The sequence below is a fragment of the Erinaceus europaeus genome, chromosome 6 (assembly GCF_950295315.1).
Source record: "Erinaceus europaeus chromosome 6, mEriEur2.1, whole genome shotgun sequence".
NCBI classification, from domain to species: Eukaryota; Metazoa; Chordata; class Mammalia; order Eulipotyphla; family Erinaceidae; genus Erinaceus; species Erinaceus europaeus.
In genome coordinates, this window is record NC_080167.1 from 62,148,153 (window position 1) to 62,166,475 (window position 18,323).

Genomic DNA, 18,323 nt, shown 5'->3' on the forward strand with positions numbered 1-18,323 from the left:
AGACTTTGAACCACATATTTGGCCAGGGGAGAGGAAGCAGAAATTTTTACTTTTAATATTTATCATTTTTGAGTATAGTGTTTGAGACTTAGAGAAGAATTTTTTAGTCTTGGGGGTAGAATTTAAAATGCCATGCCTCTTGTCTCTTACTGCTAGGCTTATAAGGATTTCTGGGTGTTCAACTCCTCTAATTTTTCTGTTTCCTCATTTAGTTTTGTAATCTCTGCAACAACAACAAAAAAAATGCTGTATTTAACAAAAATTTTAGTCTTGGAAAATTATGATTCACTGTTGAATTTAGATTGAGAATTTGGATTTAAGTTCACTGTTGAAGTTAGATTTGTATACATTTATGTAAATACAGCTGGGTGGCGTTTCCTAAGGGGAAAATCGAAAGTCAAATAAATGCCCAGTGTTTATCAAAAAGAAAGAGGAGTTAGATAATAGCTAACTATGGCAAATTTCAGTCTCTGCAATAGAGATGGTAGTAAGATACTGTTAGTGTCTGATTGATTCTCATATCGATTTAAATGTTCTACCCCACACCTCTCTCTCTCTCTTTCTCTTTCTCTCTTTACAACTGAGCAGCTCAGCTTAATATGTACCTGCTATCTCCTGCCCATGAATGCTAAAGTAAATTCCCTATGCTTACTCAAATTGGGTAGAAGGTGGTTATGAATTGTGATTGGAGTGCGTTAAGTCTGACACACCATTGAACAGGAAGGTAGAGCTACCATGTAGGCAGTTGGATGTAAGAGTCTAGGCTGTGGGACTGAAGGCTACACAATGGCGGAAGCTCATGAGTCCTTTGCTTATTGAAGTATTCAATGCTGTCATACTAGATGAGGTCACTGAGTGCAGGTGTTTGGGACAGTACTAAAGGAGGCCTGGTGCAGACCCCTAGGAGGACCTAGTCCTTAAGAGCCCATAAAAGGAGAGGAGCTAGAATAGTGGATTTAGGGACTTTAGCCTTCCAGGGAGGAAGGGCAAAGGTGACTGGTCTCTTGCAAGTCTCCTGAACCAAAGATTTTCAAGGAAAAATAGTGCTGACAAATAGGACTGATGATGTTGAATGTGGTCCTACCACACGCTGTAACACCGGCTTTTGCAGAAATAAATAAAAATAAGGAAGGAAAGGTTCTTTGTCTTTTGGAGTACAGTGGAGGTGGTAGCTTTGCTGAGATCTACCTCTCCCATCGTTTGTTGGGGTGGGGGTATTTATGCCAGTAGAAGAGGGAGGGCTGAAGAATCAGGCGTTGGGCTCCAGGGCAAAGAGGACAAAGTTGTCTTGAAGCCACCAGGTCACCTGGCCTCTTGGGCCAAATGGCTTTTCTGTGCAGTGCCTCTTCTTAGTGGGATGGCACTCTGCTATTTGCCATGAAGGCCAGGGACTAGCAGGATAGGCTGGGATGTGAATTTCTGTTGGATGGTCCTTTTTTTGTTTGCAAATTCAGTTTTAACATATTAGCTATTTCTTGCAAAACAGGTGCTGGGAACAAAGTGCTAAGAGTCACTCACTTTCTTCTGTTTAACCCAACTTATAAATTTTGAGTGACCTGTCCTTTTAGAACTATGTCAGGTAGACCTGTCCCTTTGGGCCACACTTAAAGATAACTAGTCATGCTGAATCTGAATCTAGACATGAGTTCCTCAGTGATCTTGGCAAAAGATGACCCCTCCCCCCGCCACTGGATGAGTTTGAGAGGGGGATTGGTGAGGTGAAGAAGAGGTAGGGGACTCTGAACTCCTTTAATAAGTTCTGCTCTGTGAGGAGGAGGCAAGGGGTGCTGGGCAGAAGAGACTTTTAAAGGTGGAAGATACTAGAACACAATTATATGCTGATGAGATCGAGGACTTGGTGATGCAGACATGAGGGGAGTCCTGAGGGAAAGCAAATATAGAATCAGAAAAGTTAGACATTGTTCAGAGCAAGGAGAGTAGAATCAGAAGAGTTAGCCATTGTTCAGAGCAGGAAGAGTTTATCCTTTTTAACAAGAGAGGCTCAAACGTGAAAATGAAAACTAGCACAAAGATCAAACTGTCAGCTTGCTTTAAAAAAAAATACAGGGAGAAATGAATAAGAGGAAACATGGAAGTCCCAGTAGTGATTATCTCTTGGTATTTTTGTAAATCTGGAAATTGGCCAACAAAGCCAGGACACCTTGGGGCTGTCGGAAAACAGAGTTTATTACTGGCTCACCAGACCCAGAATTAGCTAATGCCCTGAACTTCTGAGGTTCAGAAAGATTTCCCCCTTTTATACAAAAAGGAAGGTTGACAAATATTTCACAGTTACGCATACAGGGACTAAGAGATGGGCAGAGGTTTTAAAAGGTTAAAAGCTTTCAGGGCTATTACAAACACCAGAAGCTGTAGGGGTGGGGGTGGGGAGTTAGGTTTGAGATTTATGGGCGGTTTAAAAGGAGCCTGGTACAAGTAGTTTCTACTAATTTTTATACACTACTTTGGGAATGCAGTTAGAGGTGACATTTTCCTTATACTTTTGGGGGGGCCATTTTTTTCTTTTTAAAGCAGAATGTATATTATTTATTCTTGAGGAAAAAGTACATGTTGTAGAGGCAGTAAGACACTCTTCAGCAACTTTCTCTGCAGTTACTCGTTGAAAAGAAAAACCACCAGGGAGTCCCCCCACCCCCTGCCATGTTTGCCGTAGCTGGATTGTTATTCTCTGATAATGTCTGGTCCACAGATGCTCACAATGGCACGAGATACTGAGTACTGAAATAAATGTCGCTCTAGCTTTACAGCAAATTTCTACTTACTCTGTTTCTTCCCTGATCTCTTGTCTCTATTAGCGAGAAGGAAGGGGTTAGAAAATCTTGGCGGGGCCAGGTGTTGGTGCCGTTGTTACAGTGCCCAAGGACCCAGGTTTGAGCTCCTGGTCCCCAGGGGGGAAAGCTTCACAAGGGGTGAAGCAGTGCTGCAGGTGTCTCTCTGTCTCTCTCCCTCTCTATCAACCCCTTTCCTCTCAATTTCTGGCTGTCTCTATCCAACAAATAAAGATATATTTTTTAAAAATTTTAAAAAAGAAAGCCTTGGCAGATGGAGAATGGTCATCAAATAGGTTGCAAATGAAGATGTCAATTTTGTTTCACTATGTAGAAGCATATCACTATAGCTAAAAATAGTAGCTCAGAGAAGTCATATTTGCAACACAGACAAGATTTTTTTTCCAGTGGAACAATTTTCCTTTAGGTTCTAAATATCTGCTTCCTTTCAAAGAACCAATAGGAACTTTCCATCTGCCCAGAACCACTTAAAAGGAATTTCTACATGGTGTATGCTGCTTAGACCAGCTGGTAGCCTTAGTAAAGTTAATTCCTTTCGCATGTGAGTTCTGCTTAATGTTCAGCCTTTTTTTTTTTTTTTACCGAACTGAATGACCATCTTCTGGGAAGTATAGGTTTTGAACCTGAAAACTCTGTCTGTCTGTCTCTTAGTCCACAGAAAGAGCCACTAGCCCAGCCAGATCTCACATGCTTAATGTTCAGATCATAAAGAATTATGTATTTTTTATTTTATTTATTTATTATTGGAGAGAGACAGAGAAAAATTGAGAAGGCGGGGGAGACACAGAGGGGGAGAGAAACAAAGAGACACCTGCACTTCTATTTCACCCCCTGCAGGTGGAGACAGACCAGGGGCTTGAACCCAGGTCCTTGCGCACTATAATGTGAGCGCTTAACCAGGAGTGTCACCGCCTGGCCCTGTATCGTGCATTTCTTAATGCAGGTTGTTTCTTAGGTGGAAGTGAACATGTGTGTATTTCGTTGTGTTTTTGAATAGGAGATAGGTGAGTATTACAGTGTTGCCTGCAGGCTATCTATCCAGTTTCCTGGGTACCTTACTAGAGATATTGATTACACAGAAACAAACAGCTGGAGCATTTGTGGGAAATGTAACTTAATGTTCTTCACCACTTTGTCATGAGTGGTGATCAAAGAAGCTTATAACTGCAAGTCATGGAAAATTAAGAGGTCAGCTTTGGTGGTGAGTGCAGTGTGGAACTATTACAGGGCAAAGTGGCCAAAACTTGCCCGTTGGTGTCTTGGGCCACCATGCTAACTCTACAAAGAATTGCAGTGACTATGATTTTAAGTATGTTAAGCTTTTCATTTGGGGAAAAAAAAAAACAACTTGTTAGAGGAACACATGAGCCATTGGAGCAAAGGTGGATGTCCCCATGCAGAGGCTGATGTCTGTTTTTACTCACTTCTAGGGCCCTGCTTTCACTTCCTTTCTGCGCCAGACCTACTGTTGTTACCATCCATTTCATTTTTCTCTCTTCCTTTTTTGGTAAGAGAAGTCAACTCCTGACTTCGCCCCGGGAGTCCTCCAAATTCTCCCTGTCAGTTATAGGAGCAAAAGTAAAGATTCTGGGCTACAAAATTCCCAATCCTGGTGCAACAGGGGCTCTGGACCTTCCCTTTTATTAGAAGAAAAGATTTTCTTTTAATGAAAATCTTACAACAAGATTCAGATGTAAGGGTTGGCAGAATAGCTGATTTGGGGGGGGGGGTGTCTCCTTTGCTGGACTCGTCCCACGGAGCCAGCCTGAGCTCCACTGAAGTGGGCAAGCTTTGTGCTGTGGGCTCACTTTCTCTTTGCCTCTGCGCCTCTTTTCCTTTGACAAATAAAGAAATTAAGTGTCAGAAGGAATTTATTCACTGCATCACCTCCAAGAGCACTCAGCAGTTGCACTAAATATAATAGGGAGCCTATTTCGCCACTCACTGGCTCATAAATTTGTAACAAAATACTGAACATTTCAGGGCTTAATTTTTAAGCTAGTTTCCTTCGCAGTGGTAATCCGTGCTCCAGTCTTTAGTTCACGTGTGGTTTAAAAGGACTCTCTACCCTTTGAGCTGTGATCTCTGGGGCTGTCTGCTACCTCCCTTTCCTGCAGACACTTCTCTCTCCCTCGGATTTATCAGGAGGTCAGTAAACTGTGGCTTATACACCACAAATCTGGCCTGCCACCTCTGTCTATAAAGCTTTCCCCAGCACAGTCATTTCTGTTTGCTTATGTGTTAGGTATGTCAGGCCAAGGCTGAATAGATGTGACACAGACCACATAGAGCCTGCAAAGCTGAGAGTGCTCGTTTTCCTGGACCTTTGTCACCCCCTGCTTCGGAACAGGGAGCCTTGGTCACGGTCGTGAAAGGATGAAAAGCATTAAAGAAAAGCTACTTGAAGAAGTGACTTGGAGTGTGGCAGCTGCAGAGATGTCATGACCCACATGCAAAGGCTTGCAGAATCCCTTGCAGGCACTTACTTCATTTATTTCAGTACCCACATGAAGGAAAATTGTAGGGAAAAGACTTGGATGGAGCTTTTGGCTAAATTAAGGAAAATGTTATAGGTATAGACTCTCATCTGCTTTTGTTTATCTCTTTAACAACCTCAGCCTCTTCCTCAGAGCTGCTGTGTATGTCCATATTATCTATACAGTCCAGATCTCTGCAGGGTCCTGTGTGAAAGGGGAAGGGCTGGCTCTGTGAACAACAACAACAAAAAGCAACTGAAATTTGGAGGGAGCGCTGGCTAGGATGGGGTGACTGTGATGTTTCTCCCTCCAGTCTCAGACTGGCATGTGCTTCCTTCCCCATCAGCCTTTCACAACTTCACACAGGGCCTAAGCATTCAGGCTGCAGGTAAAGAAAAAACTCGTCTTCCTGGATGCTTCAGTGGGAGTCTGTGAGGTTTTGTACTAGAGACTGGAAAATTGTCCTGCTACCCTAGCACGCCTGACTCTTCTTGGAGGGTAGAAAGTGATATTCACAAGAGTCTGTTTCACCAAAGTAGAAGCAGATAGAGCCGTTGTATGATGCCAGCACAACAGAATAGTGCGGAGGGAAACATTTAACACTGAGCTGCAAGCGTTTCCTTTTGCAGTGGGCTGAGCTGAAATACAAGGGAAGCTGTAATAGCCACCCTAAGGGCTCCTATGACCTTTGACAGCCGAGTGAGAAAATATTTCTAGGCTGAAGCAATGTCTCTCTAGTGTTGCAGAGGAAATGAAAAACGTAATCCAGTTAACAAGCTTCACTTTCCACAAGAGAACAGAAATCTTCTGGATGGAGAGTTTGCTCTGCAGAAATTAAACATTTAATAAAGTAACAAGAGTGGAAACCAATTCTATAACATGAAGGCAAAAGGCACATGATAGAAGTATAAAATCATTTTGAAAAAACAAATTATATATACAATCAGTGCCTGAGGGTAGTAGATATGTCAACAATGTTATCAACAATCACCATTAGCAGTAATTCAAATACCAAAAATATCAATAAGATTCTGTTGGTGCCACAGTAGAAGTTTAGTGAAAACAAAACATTCACTCTTTCACCCCCCCCCCAAAATTTAAAGTACTTACAGTTGATCACAATCTACTCAAGGGGACTAGGTGGTGGTGCAACTGGTTCAGTGTACATGTTACCGTGCACAGAACCCAGATTCAAGCCCACCGTCTCCATCTGTAGGAGGGAAGCTTCCCAAGTAGTAAAGCAGGTCTGCAGTTGTTTCTCTTCCTTTCCCACTCTCTATCTTCCCCATGACCCTCAATTTCTTTCTGTCTTTATCCAAAATAAATTTTTCAAGGAAAAAAATAATGGTCGCCAGGAATGGTGGACTCATCAAGCAGTCACTGAGCCCCAGTGGTAGAGCTGGAGGCAAAGGGGAGGGGGTATAAGGAGAAGGGGAGGAGGAGGAGGAGGACAAGGACAAATCTATTATAGGAGGTTTAAGAACAGTATTATCGGGAGTCGGGTTGTACTCAGCAGGTTAAGCACATATGGCGCAAAGCACAAGGACGGGCCTAAGGATCCCAGTTCGAGCCCCCAGTTCCCCACCGTAGGGGAGTCGCTTCATTAAGTGGTGAAACAGGTCTGCAGATGTCTGTCTTTCTCTCCTCCCTGTCTTCCCCTCCTCTTTCTATTTCTCTCTGTCCTATCCAACAACAATGATGGCATCAATAAAACAAGGGCAACAAAGGGAATAAATAAATAAATATTTAAAAATAACAGTATTATCACTAGCACTACCAGGCTAGATCTAAGCAGGGTTCTTGTCAAAATTATATATATATCTTCCTTTGAACATCATTTTCAATTCATATCTTCATCCTATATATATTCACTGAATACTTGCTATGTACCATTTTCTATTTAGGTGCTTAGCATACATCTGTTTCTGAAGAAGACATGAAAATATTTTCATAATTGCTGATTCATTTTAAAAATTTTATTCACAGAGTACACTTTAGCCTTTCCTAATCATTCATTACAACCGTAATAGCTTATCCAGAGCTTATCTAATGGAGAAAGCTTTAGTAAACTAATTTATGGATCTAAATTAACTGTGCATGATGAATGTATTTTCAAAACTCGTGAATAAAAATAGCTTTGCCTATTAATTGGGTATTTGATGCAGTAGCCAAGGATATATTTTTTATTTTAATATAGTCTCCTTCAATAATGATCTGCCTTGACATATCAGTCCCAGTTGAACTTATCTTCACAGTTTTGTTTATATGTTTATTGCTGGTTCTTCTTCAGACTATGTGGCCTCTATAAAAGGGATCATTTCTGGTGATATATACAGCTTCTGGCAGTGCCTGAGGATAGTAGATATGCCAGCAATGTCATTATATATATATTTTTTACCTGAGCACTGCTAAGTTCTGGATTTTGATGATTCTAGGGTTTAAACCTGGCACATCAGAGCCTCTAGCATGAATGCCTTTTTTGCAAAACCACTATGCTATCAGGATATTTTTGAATGAATCAACAAATGGATGGATGGATGGATGGATGGATGGATGGATGGATGGATGGATGGATGAATGAATATAGTGGATGTGGAAACATTTATGGTCTAGGGCTCTACTGTGTGTGCTTTGCAGGGAAGTCCGAGAAATCAGAGCAGAAATGGAGAGGTAATCTTAATCACCCGGTTCTCTGAATTTTAGTGCAACATTGGACATGTCACAGACTTTCTGACCTCACTTTCCATGTTTGTTAAGATTGGATTGCATGAGATAATTCTTTTCATCCACAGATACTATAATCTTACATATTTCTGTTGTGTGGCTTTTTAAATATGAGGCTTAATCTAAAGCCAAACAATAATATTCATGCAGCAACATGCCATTGGGAAGAGTGCAGGTGTGAGCCAATGAGTAGGAAAATTGTGTCTTTGTGTTTCTGTTATGTTTTTTCCCTGCTATCTCCAGAATGTGGAAGACTCAGCCAAGTGGCAGAAATGTATCTGTGTTTTTCCAAGCAGCCCACTGTGTGTGGTCCTGCCCACGAGTAATGAATGGTGCAGACCACAGAGATAAGAGGCAGTTGCAGTGGCCAGTGGCTTCCCCAGCAAGGTTAGCCTGGCCGAGCACAGCACTTAGCCCCCACTCAGTCATCAAACCAGAAAAGGTGTAAACAGGCACTGAGATACGCTAGACAACCAGGTACCTTCCCATGGATTTCTGTAGCTACTAAGACTTGAGCCCTGTTATGTGAAATTAGCCTTGATCACTGCCCTGAGGATAGGAAGAAGACAGAAAAAAGAAAAGGGAGGGAGGGAGGGAGGGAGGGAGGAAGGAAGGAAGGAAGGAAGGAAGGAAGGAAGGAAGGAAGTTAGTTATTTGTCAGGGGCTGGGTGATAGTGTGGTAATGAAGCGGGTTAAGCACACATGGCACAAAGTGCAATGACCAGAGTAAGGATCCCGGTTTGAGGCCCTGGCTCCCCACCTGCAAGGGGTTCGCTTCACAAGCAGTGAAGCAGATCTGCAGGTGTCTATCTTTCACTCCTCCTCTCTGTCTTCCCCTCCTCTCTTTACTCCTCTATGTCCTATCCAACAACAGTAATAACAATAACAACAAACAACGGCAACAAAAGGGAAAAAAATGGCCTCCAGGAGCAGTGGATTCATAGTGCAGGCACCAAGCCCCAGTGATAACCCTGGCATTGATTTTTTTTTTCACTGAAATCCTTCCCAGAGCACTGCTAGTCATAGAGCTACACTATCTTCACAATTACCCTGATAAATTCTACATAAACAGTAAAAACTAGTTTTTCACTCCACAATTTCTCATCAGAATAAGCCAGTCATCCATACTCTAGGTAATAATATACCTTCCTGTACACATGCTTATGAAGCACATTAGGTTGAAAAATCAAATCATTCCATGACTGGAAAAAGCAGCAAAGATTGTGTGGTTTGGCAATTTGGATGACATTGATTTAGATAAGGTTATTAAACTTCCAGTATTCCTGGTGATAACATGTCCTCTTAGGAAATGATTGTAGTAATAGATCTTCTGTAAAAACATTTATCTTCCCAACTTTAAATGGACAAGCCTAAAACTTGTCTGTTCCACACAAGCCTGCCTTCATAATACCCTATGGAATCTTACTTTCAGTGTTCTTTTTTTACTGAGTGTCAAAAACTAATTTACCCATAAGGAATTTTGGTCCATATTCCCAGAGGGGGAGAGAGAAGTCTTCTGGATCTGGAAAGAGAGGAGCAAAAAAAAGAATAGGGAAGTTTCCAATGGGGAGGATTGTTGTTTTCCACGGGTTAGGTTGTTTTCACCGGGCTGGCTTCACGGGCAGGTAACAGATGACCAGGGACTCATAGTTGAGCTGTAGGCAGTATCTCTTTATTCATGCAGGACGCAGCACAATCTAAGACGAGCTAAGCTAAACTCAAGGTAAAGTTCAGTACTCTAAAACTCACAATGCTGTCTTTATATATACTTCCCAAGTAGGGTGGAAATAGGATGTGACATAGAGAGGGTGGAGAGAAAAGTGACTGGTGACAATCAGAGTGTGACAAGGAGAGGATCAGGGTGTGACAAGGAGGGGGGGTGGAGCAAAAACATATCATGAAACAGTGGGGATTGAACCAATGCCCTGGAGGGAGGTGCTTGTTAACAGCGGTTATATAAATAGAATGAAGTGGTTATGTAAATAGAATAGTGTTAAGCAGGGGGGATTTAAACCAAATGAAACAGAAGGGGTCTCATGCATACCAACAATTCCCCCTTTCTTTTTAACTAATGGCCATTGCGGGGTGAACAGAAATGTATATTGTACAGGCATTTTCAAAAGAACTGGCATATGACATGGAAAACAAAATAGGCGAGCAGCAATAACCAGTGTGATGCCAAGTGGAGCTTTTCTTGCCTCAAAGGGCAAGGCCTAGCAGGCGAAAGGGCATTTCTTGCCTCTGGGAGTGCTTCATGCCTCTGGGGGCATCTCTTGCCTCAAAGGGCGATTCCTGCCTCTGTGGGCATCTCTTGCCTCTTGGGGCGCTTCATGCCTTTGTGGGCATAACCTAATAAGGAGGGGGAGCTTTCTGCCTCTGGGACAGAGCCTGCAGGCGAGGGGACATGGTCTATAAAGTTTCAAGGCAACTGGCTGAAGTTAGTCTTTGAGAAACACAGCAGTGTGTACCAGTAAGTCCGATGGTTTCTTCAGGTCGTGCCAGGTCTCATCATTGGTTTCCAGGGACGATGTCAGAGAACCGGATCCAAATGGATTTCCAGGAATTCCATTTGAGTAGATGCTTTTTCATGTGAAGACTTTGACAGCTGAAATTCACTTACTTGTTGAACAAAACTTGTAGCAGATTAGAAGTTTACTATAATTGATAACTCCATTATAATTGGAAGTCCTTTCTAGTATGATTTTAAGGTTGTTTAAACAGTTTAAACTCAATAAAATGTGGAAAGGTAAACAGAAGAACCACGGTTAAAAGCCTCAGGCATGAGAATAATTAACATAATCATTGCACTATCTGCCCCACCCATAACTCATACAGTTTTCAGGATTAAACGTTTCAGATTCATGTCAAGATGTAAAAGAGAAATCAAAGGAGGGAAAAAACAACTTTTTGGATTGTTTCTGGATGTCTCTAGAAATCATGGCTGCGTCCAGCATTTTTTTTTTTAAGTCAATGTCAAACAAAAATTCAGTCATTCAAATCATTCTCTTATGAAACGCAATTTGAACCAGATTATCAAGATCTCACCATGTAGGATTAAGAATCCCCGGAGGGCGACCTAGTCCAAAAAGGTCCTCGAAATTCCATTTAGGGTGTTTCTGACTGTTCCTGCTGGATTGCTTCAGGCACCCAATTTTAAAAGCGTCTTCCCATTGAAGAAAGAATCCAATCAGGAGAGTAGAACTAACCACATGTCTCCATACTTGGGAACTGCCAGGGTACTTGAGAATGTTCTTCAAATTAGAGTAGTCCTTCTCCATGGGAAACATGCGAGAAGAAGTCCAGAAAGTCCCAGGGGAAATCCCCATGCATGTCCCAAGGTCTAGGATCACGGTCATAAAGAACGAAATTATGGCCTGGAGCGAAATGTAGTCCTTTTCCTTGGGAAACATGAGAGAGGGAATCCAGAAAGTCCAAGGAGAAATCTCCGTGCATCTCCCAAGCTCTATGATCCCGGTCATAAGAAACCAAAGTTCCCAGTCAGGGAAACAAAGTTTGGCCCAGAGCAAAATGTTCCAGAGACAGAGTAACTGTCTCATGATGAAACAGTAGAGGCTTTGGCAAACCTCTTCGTAAGTAGAAAGGCAACCCATGATGGATGGGTAGCCAAGTTTACTTATCTGGATGATGGGTGGGTAGGGTCCCACGTTGATGCCGGTCCATGTTTCAGGGCTTATTTCAGTCCCTGTTCAGGCGCCATATGTTGTTTTCCACGGGTTAGGTTGTTTTCACCGGGCTGGCTTCACGGGCAGGTAACAGACGACCAGGGACTCATAGTTGAGCTGTAGGCAGTATCTCTTTATTCATGCAGGACGCAGCACAATCTAAGACGAGCTAAGCTAAACTCAAGGTAAAGTTCAGTACTCTAAAACTCACAATGCTGTCTTTATATATACTTCCCAAGTAGGGTGGAAATAGGATGTGACATAGAGAGGGTGGAGAGAAAAGTGACTGGTGACAATCAGAGCGTGACAAGGAGAGGATCAGGGTGTGACAAGGAGGGGGGGTGGAGCAAAAACATATCATGAAACAGTGGGGATTGAACCAATGCCCTGGAGGGAGGTGCTTGTTAACAGCGGTTATATAAATAGAATGAAGTGGTTATGTAAATAGAATAGTGTTAAGCAGGGGGGATTTAAACCAAATGAAACAGAAGGGGTCTCATGCATACCAACAGAGGATGGGACATGGAACTCTGGTGGTGGGAACTATATGGAATTATAATACCCCTGTTATCTTATAATCTTGTTAATCATTATTAAATCACTAATAAAAATATAAATTAAAAGGGAGAACATTTGGAAGTAGTAATAGGTATAGGTGTGACTTAGAAAGGAAGAGAAATCAGGATTATAGAAAAAAAGGGCATATATATATATATATATATATATATATATAGTTACAGAAATAATAGTCAGCACATGTCTGCAACACACATCTGCAACACACATCTGCAACACACATCTGCAACCTTGGAAGAACTGCTGTAATTTCCAGTGGAGGGAAGGGGGACACAGAACTCTGGTGGTGGGGACAGTGTGGAATTCCACCCCTGTTATCTTATCATTTTGTAAATCAATATTGAAATACTAGTAAAACAAAAAATAGTTTATATACTAAACAATATCAGTCATACTTTTTAAAATGAGGTTCTGGAGATCAAGTCCAGGATCTAACATGTGAATTATCACTAGCCCCTTCTCTGGTCTACATTTCTCCCCCCCCCCCCCCCATTTTTAGAATGATAAAGAGGGAGAGAGAGAGAGAGAGAGAGAGAGAGAGAGAGGGAGAAAGAATGCAAAGAGCCCCTCCACCATCCATGCTGCTTCCACGTGCTGCCAGGGATCTAACTCAGGACTCTGTGTGTGAGATGTAGCCCTACTGTTAAGCTACTGCCTTGACCCTGGTTGTCCACATCATTACAAACATTCCCTCCTTTAATTTGTCTTTTATTATACACATGCTCAACTTACTTTGTCAAATCTGTCCCAGGTCCTTAACCTCATTGTTAGCTTATCATGCTTGCAGATCTCATTCCTGCATATGACACACTCATCCTCCATCTTCTCAGGATATGTATGATCCTATCTGAGTCTCCACTTTTTTAAAAAAATTACTTCATTTATAAAATAAAAAATATCAACAAGACCATAGACTAAGAGAGGTACAATTTTTTTTTCATGTTTTCATTTGTTTACAAGTGATGTTATATTGATTTTAAAAAATACAATATAGGGCCGGGTGGTGGTGCACCTGGTTCAGCACATGTATTACAATGCACAGGGACCCGGGTTCGAGCCCCAGGTCCTCACCTGCAGGGGGAAAGCATTATGAGTGGTGAAGCAGGGCTGCAGGTGTCTCTCTGTCTCTCTCCTTCTCTATCACCCCCTGCCCTCTTGATTTCTGGCTGTCTCTATCCAATAAATAAATATAATAAAAATTTTAAAAAGAGAGAAATCCTTTTAAAAAAATACAATATAACAGGGTTACACTCCAAACCATTCCAACCAGCAGAGTTCTGTGTCACACCCCCTCCACTGGAAGCTTACAGCAGTTCTCCCAAGGCTACAGATGTGAGTTAACTACTTTTTTTTATAAATACTTATTTATAAAACATAGGATTTATAAAAATCCTATGTTTTTGTCAGTGTTTCCTTTTTTTTAATTTTATTTATTTATGAGAAAGACAGAGGGAGAGAGAAAGAACCAGACATCACTCTGGCACATGTGCTGCCAGGGATCAAACTCGGGATCTCATGCTTGAGAGTCCAAAGCTTTATCACTGCGCCACCTCCCGGACCACCAGTGTTTCCTTTTTATAGAGTGGTACAATTCTACACAGTCCCCACCACCAGAACTCTATATCCCACCCCCTCCCCTGATAGCTTTCCTACTCTTTATCCCTCTGGGAGTATGGACCTAGGATCATTATGGGGTGCAGAAGGTGGAAGGTCTGGCTTCCGTAATTGCTTCCCCTCTGAACATGGGCATTGGCAGGTTGATTCATACTGCCAGCCTGTTTCTATCTTTTCCTAGTGAGGCAGGGCTCTGGAGAGGTGAGATTCCAGGGTACATTGTTGAGGTCATCTGCCCAGGGAAGTCAGGTTGGCATCATGGTAGCATCTGCAACTTGGTATCTGAAGAAAGCATTAAGATATAAAGCAGAACAAAGTGTTTAATAATCAGGAACCTAAAAGCAAGAATATAGCAGGTGAGATTCAGGGTCTCCATATTGGAAAAAGCTAGTAGGTCTGTTTTAGGTATATTCCAAGGGGCCCATGACTGATTTTTGCCTGAGTTCGACAGCTAGCATGCAGTTGGAACAAAGGTATTGTCTGCGGATATGGTGTCAGAGTTGGAAATGGGACTAGAAATCTGGATCAAGGAAGAGAGTAACTCCCAAGTCTGGGGAAATTATATAAATATAGTTAAATGTAAACCCCATTGATTTGATCTGGGGCCTATATTCAGCACAGGAGCCTGTGTAACCTCTGCATCCCTGTAGGTCTGAGTTCGCATTCTGTGGTCATAGCTAGGAACATTCTAGGCTACTCTCATTGCAGAACCTGTCTTCCTTGAGTGGTAAGAGTGCACTTTTTCCCTCTGAATTTACAGGGTTTTTGTTTGTTTGTGTGGAACTGGAGCCTCACACAATGTGATTTTACAGCTCTAGGCCATTTTCAGAGAGAGAGAGAGAGACTGAGAGACAGAGAGAGACTATAGCATCATGGAGGACAAATTCGCAGGAGACAAATTCACACGGAGACTAACTCACTTTCTTCACAGGGAGAGAAGAGAGCAGCTAGGCAGATATTGATTCTTCAGCCTTGTCTGCTTGTCTCCCTGTAGAAACAAGTCTTTAGCTGCCAAGGGAGCCCATCAAAACAGATGAAAGATGCAGGGCTCTTTATTTCAATTAAACAGATAATTGGATTTCTTTCTCTGGTTTCTTAAAAATAATGTATTATTTGAATCTCTTTGGTAACGGGGAGATCAATTAGATGGCACTTGTTAGGCTCAGCAAACGTGCAAATTCTGTACCAGAAACTCTGTGCCTTTGCTTTTTGTTCTCATAATAATATTATTTTCAAGGGCTGTCCATTCAGTTAACATTTAGTAAAGACCTAGTCTTCTAAACAGTCCACTTGCTCCTGGGATGTAACTGGGGAACAAGAAACAGTTTCTTGCCTACTTCACATTAAGGGATTAAAATAGTAACCATATAGTCTTCTGAAATGAGTGCATGCTTCTTGTAAATGTTATAAAGTTTCCGTGGAGTAATGTTTTCAAGATTTGCAAGCATAAATCAAATTGATCCTCTTAGGAGATAGAAGTACTTTGTCAGCTATGTGGCCTGCAGTTCTTTCTTCTCCAGTTTATACCTTTGCTTTTTTGTTTTCTCAATAGCATTATTTGCAGAGCAAAATTTAAAAAAAAAAAATTTAATCAATCCAAATGTTCAGGTTCTTCTTTCATAAACAGTGCTTTCATTTCCAGCCCCAAGATTACCTATTGATTAGTCTTTCTTCTGTGCTCTGGGCATTTCATAGTTTTGCATGTTTTACTTTGCATGCTTTTACTTTCAATAATCCAGTTAAAGTTGATTCTTGTGAAAGGTTAGTGTCTGCAATCTTTTTTTTGTTTTTTAATTTTCTGTTTGTAAGATGTCTAGTTCTTCCAACACCTCCTGTGGAAAAGTGGATCCTCTTCTGACAGAATGTACAGCCCAGTGAATGAAATTTGATCTGTACACAAAGGATTGACTGCAGTGGCTTCACTAAGAAATTCATCTTACAGGGTGTGGAGACATGCACTGAGGGGCTTGGAAGAGGTGGATTGTGAAATGTGGCTAAGATTGTATCATACTGGTGTTACTGAGGAGAAAGTAAAATGGAGAAAGGATAAGTTTTGCTTGTTTTTTCTTTAAAAGTTCACTCTGATTGCAGCTTTAACTAGAGTGTAAGAAGCCAAGGAGGCAGCAGGAAAGCCACTTGGAATTGCTCTGGGAGATTAGTCTCAGTGAAACCTGGTAGAGGTGATAGCGGTGAGAATGGTTGGTTCTAGACGAAATCCAAGTGCAGAGCTGATGGGATTTGTACAGGAACTTTGTGCAGGCTTCAGGCAACAGGACCGTACTGAAGTTTGTCTGCAAAGTCGGAAGACTGGAGTCTCTATGCACTGAGACGAGAGTCCTGGAGCAGGTTTGGGACTCTGCTGTTCAAGGAGATGAGTTGGGATATGTCACATCTAATGACTTGGGTTCCAAAGTGTCCAGCTGAAAGTTGATTGTTAAAATCTGGAGCTTGAGGACCAGGGGGTGGCACACCTGGTTAAGCGCACACATTACAGTGCTCAAGGACCCAGGTTCAAGCCCTTGGTCCCCACCTACGGTGTGGAAAGGTTCAGGAGTGGTGAAGCAGGACTGTCTCTCTGTCTCTCACCCTCTCTATCTCCTCCTCCCCTTTCAATTTCTCTCAGTCTCTATCCAATAATAAGTAAGTTAGAAAAAATCTGGAGCTCAGCATGAATGCTAAGTAAAGTTGCTGAATCAGGGGCTGGGCAGTGGTGAAGCGGGCTAAGCGCAGGTGGCACAAAGCGCGAGGACTGGTGTAAGAATCCCAGTTGGAGCCCCCAGCTGTCCACCTGCGGGGGGGGGGGGTCACTTCACAGGCGGTGAAGCAGGTCTGAGAGTGTCTATCTTTCTCTTCATCTTCTCTGTCATCCCCTCCTCTCTTGATTTCGCTCTGTCCTATTCAACAACAACAACGATAGCAATAACAACAACAATAATGACGACAACAACAACAATAAACAACAAGGGCACCAAAAGGGGGAAAATAGCCTCCAGGAGCAGTTCCTGGATTCTAGTGCAGGCACCGAGTCCCAGCAGTAACCCTGGAGGCAAAAATAAATAAAATAATAAAGTTGCAGAATCAAGATAGGAATGTCGATAGAGAAGAAAATGGCTGCAAGGATGAAGGATGAAAATGAGGGGAACCCCCAAATGTGACAGAAGAAAAGGAACCAGAAAGAGTCTGACTAGGATGCCAGGGAAGGGAGGCAGAGAACCGAGGGACAGAGGCGGCCGTCTTCAAGGAGTTTCTCAGATGCTGCTTAGTGGGCGAAACCAATTTCACAATGTGATTTAGCCATGTGATGTCATAAATTTTCTTCCAAGTAGATCCTGGATTGAAATGGATATTCTTCAGGGTTGGAGAGAGTCTGAACACATTAGTACAGATCAGTGTGTTGAGAATTTTTTTTCTTTTTTAGATTTTTTTTCCCCTTTCTTTTTTGTATTGGGAAGTTAATAGTTTATAGTACAGTTGTCGGCGCTTGGGTACAATTTCTCAGCTCACCAAGATGGCTGTCTGCAAAAAACACTCTCCATACTCCCTCTCTGCCCTCCTTGCCCAGAGTCGTTGCTTTGGTGCAATGTACCACCAGTCTAAGTTTGACTTTGTGTTTCCTCTTTCTGTTCCTGTGTCTTAAGTTCTGCCCATGAATGAGATCATTCCATACTCATTTCTCTCTTTCTGGCTTATCTCGCTTCACATGATTCCTTCAAGCTCCATCCAAGATGAGGTGAAGAAGGTAACTTCATCATTCTTAATAACTGAGTAGCCTTTGAGGAATTTTGCAATAAAACAAAGAGATGAGACAATAGGTGGAGGAAACTGGAAGTTGAGAGAAAGTTTTTTTTTTGTTGTTGTTGTTGTTTGTTTGTTAGAGTTCTGATTGTGTTGTTAGAGATGAGAAGGGGAAACGACTGAGAGGGGAACCAGCAGGTAGGCTGTTCTGGAATAAGGTGAGAGAAGATAGAACCTAGTTTACAAAATGTAAAACTAGCCATACACAGAGAAAGGGGGGTCGTTTTATCAACGGTGACCATTCTCTGAGCACGGAGACCCTTGAGAGTTTACTGAGTGAAGTGCTTCTTACTAATCCTCAGAGCTATTCTCTTTTCCTTTACCAAGAGACAAGCTCCAAAGCTTAAGTAATGTTCAAAAATAAACACTGAAAAATACAGCTCTCCAAATAAAGTGGATGATGACTTCATGTGCAGAAAAGCTGAGACAAGCCCTCGGGTCTATGTCAGCAACTTTACCACCCTTGGTGATAAATCCAGATCCTTCCTGGTGCTGGTGGGGTTATTGGAAGTTGCCAAAACATTTCACTTTGAAAATAAAACTCCCCAGTGTCTGAAAGCAGTTTCCAGTGTAGCCTTTAGGAAATTCAGTCTGGCTTATTTACATTGAGTTTTACTAGATTATGTATTTTTAACATTTATTTT

General features: G+C 42.0%; 1 protein-coding gene across 1 annotated transcript in view; it reads left to right on the plus strand.

Moving 5' to 3' along the window:
• The window catches only part of MYO3A (myosin IIIA), a 194,443-nt gene that overhangs the window by 66,224 nt on the left and 109,896 nt on the right, over window positions 1-18,323 (plus strand). The gene's annotated exons all lie outside the window — the stretch shown is intronic.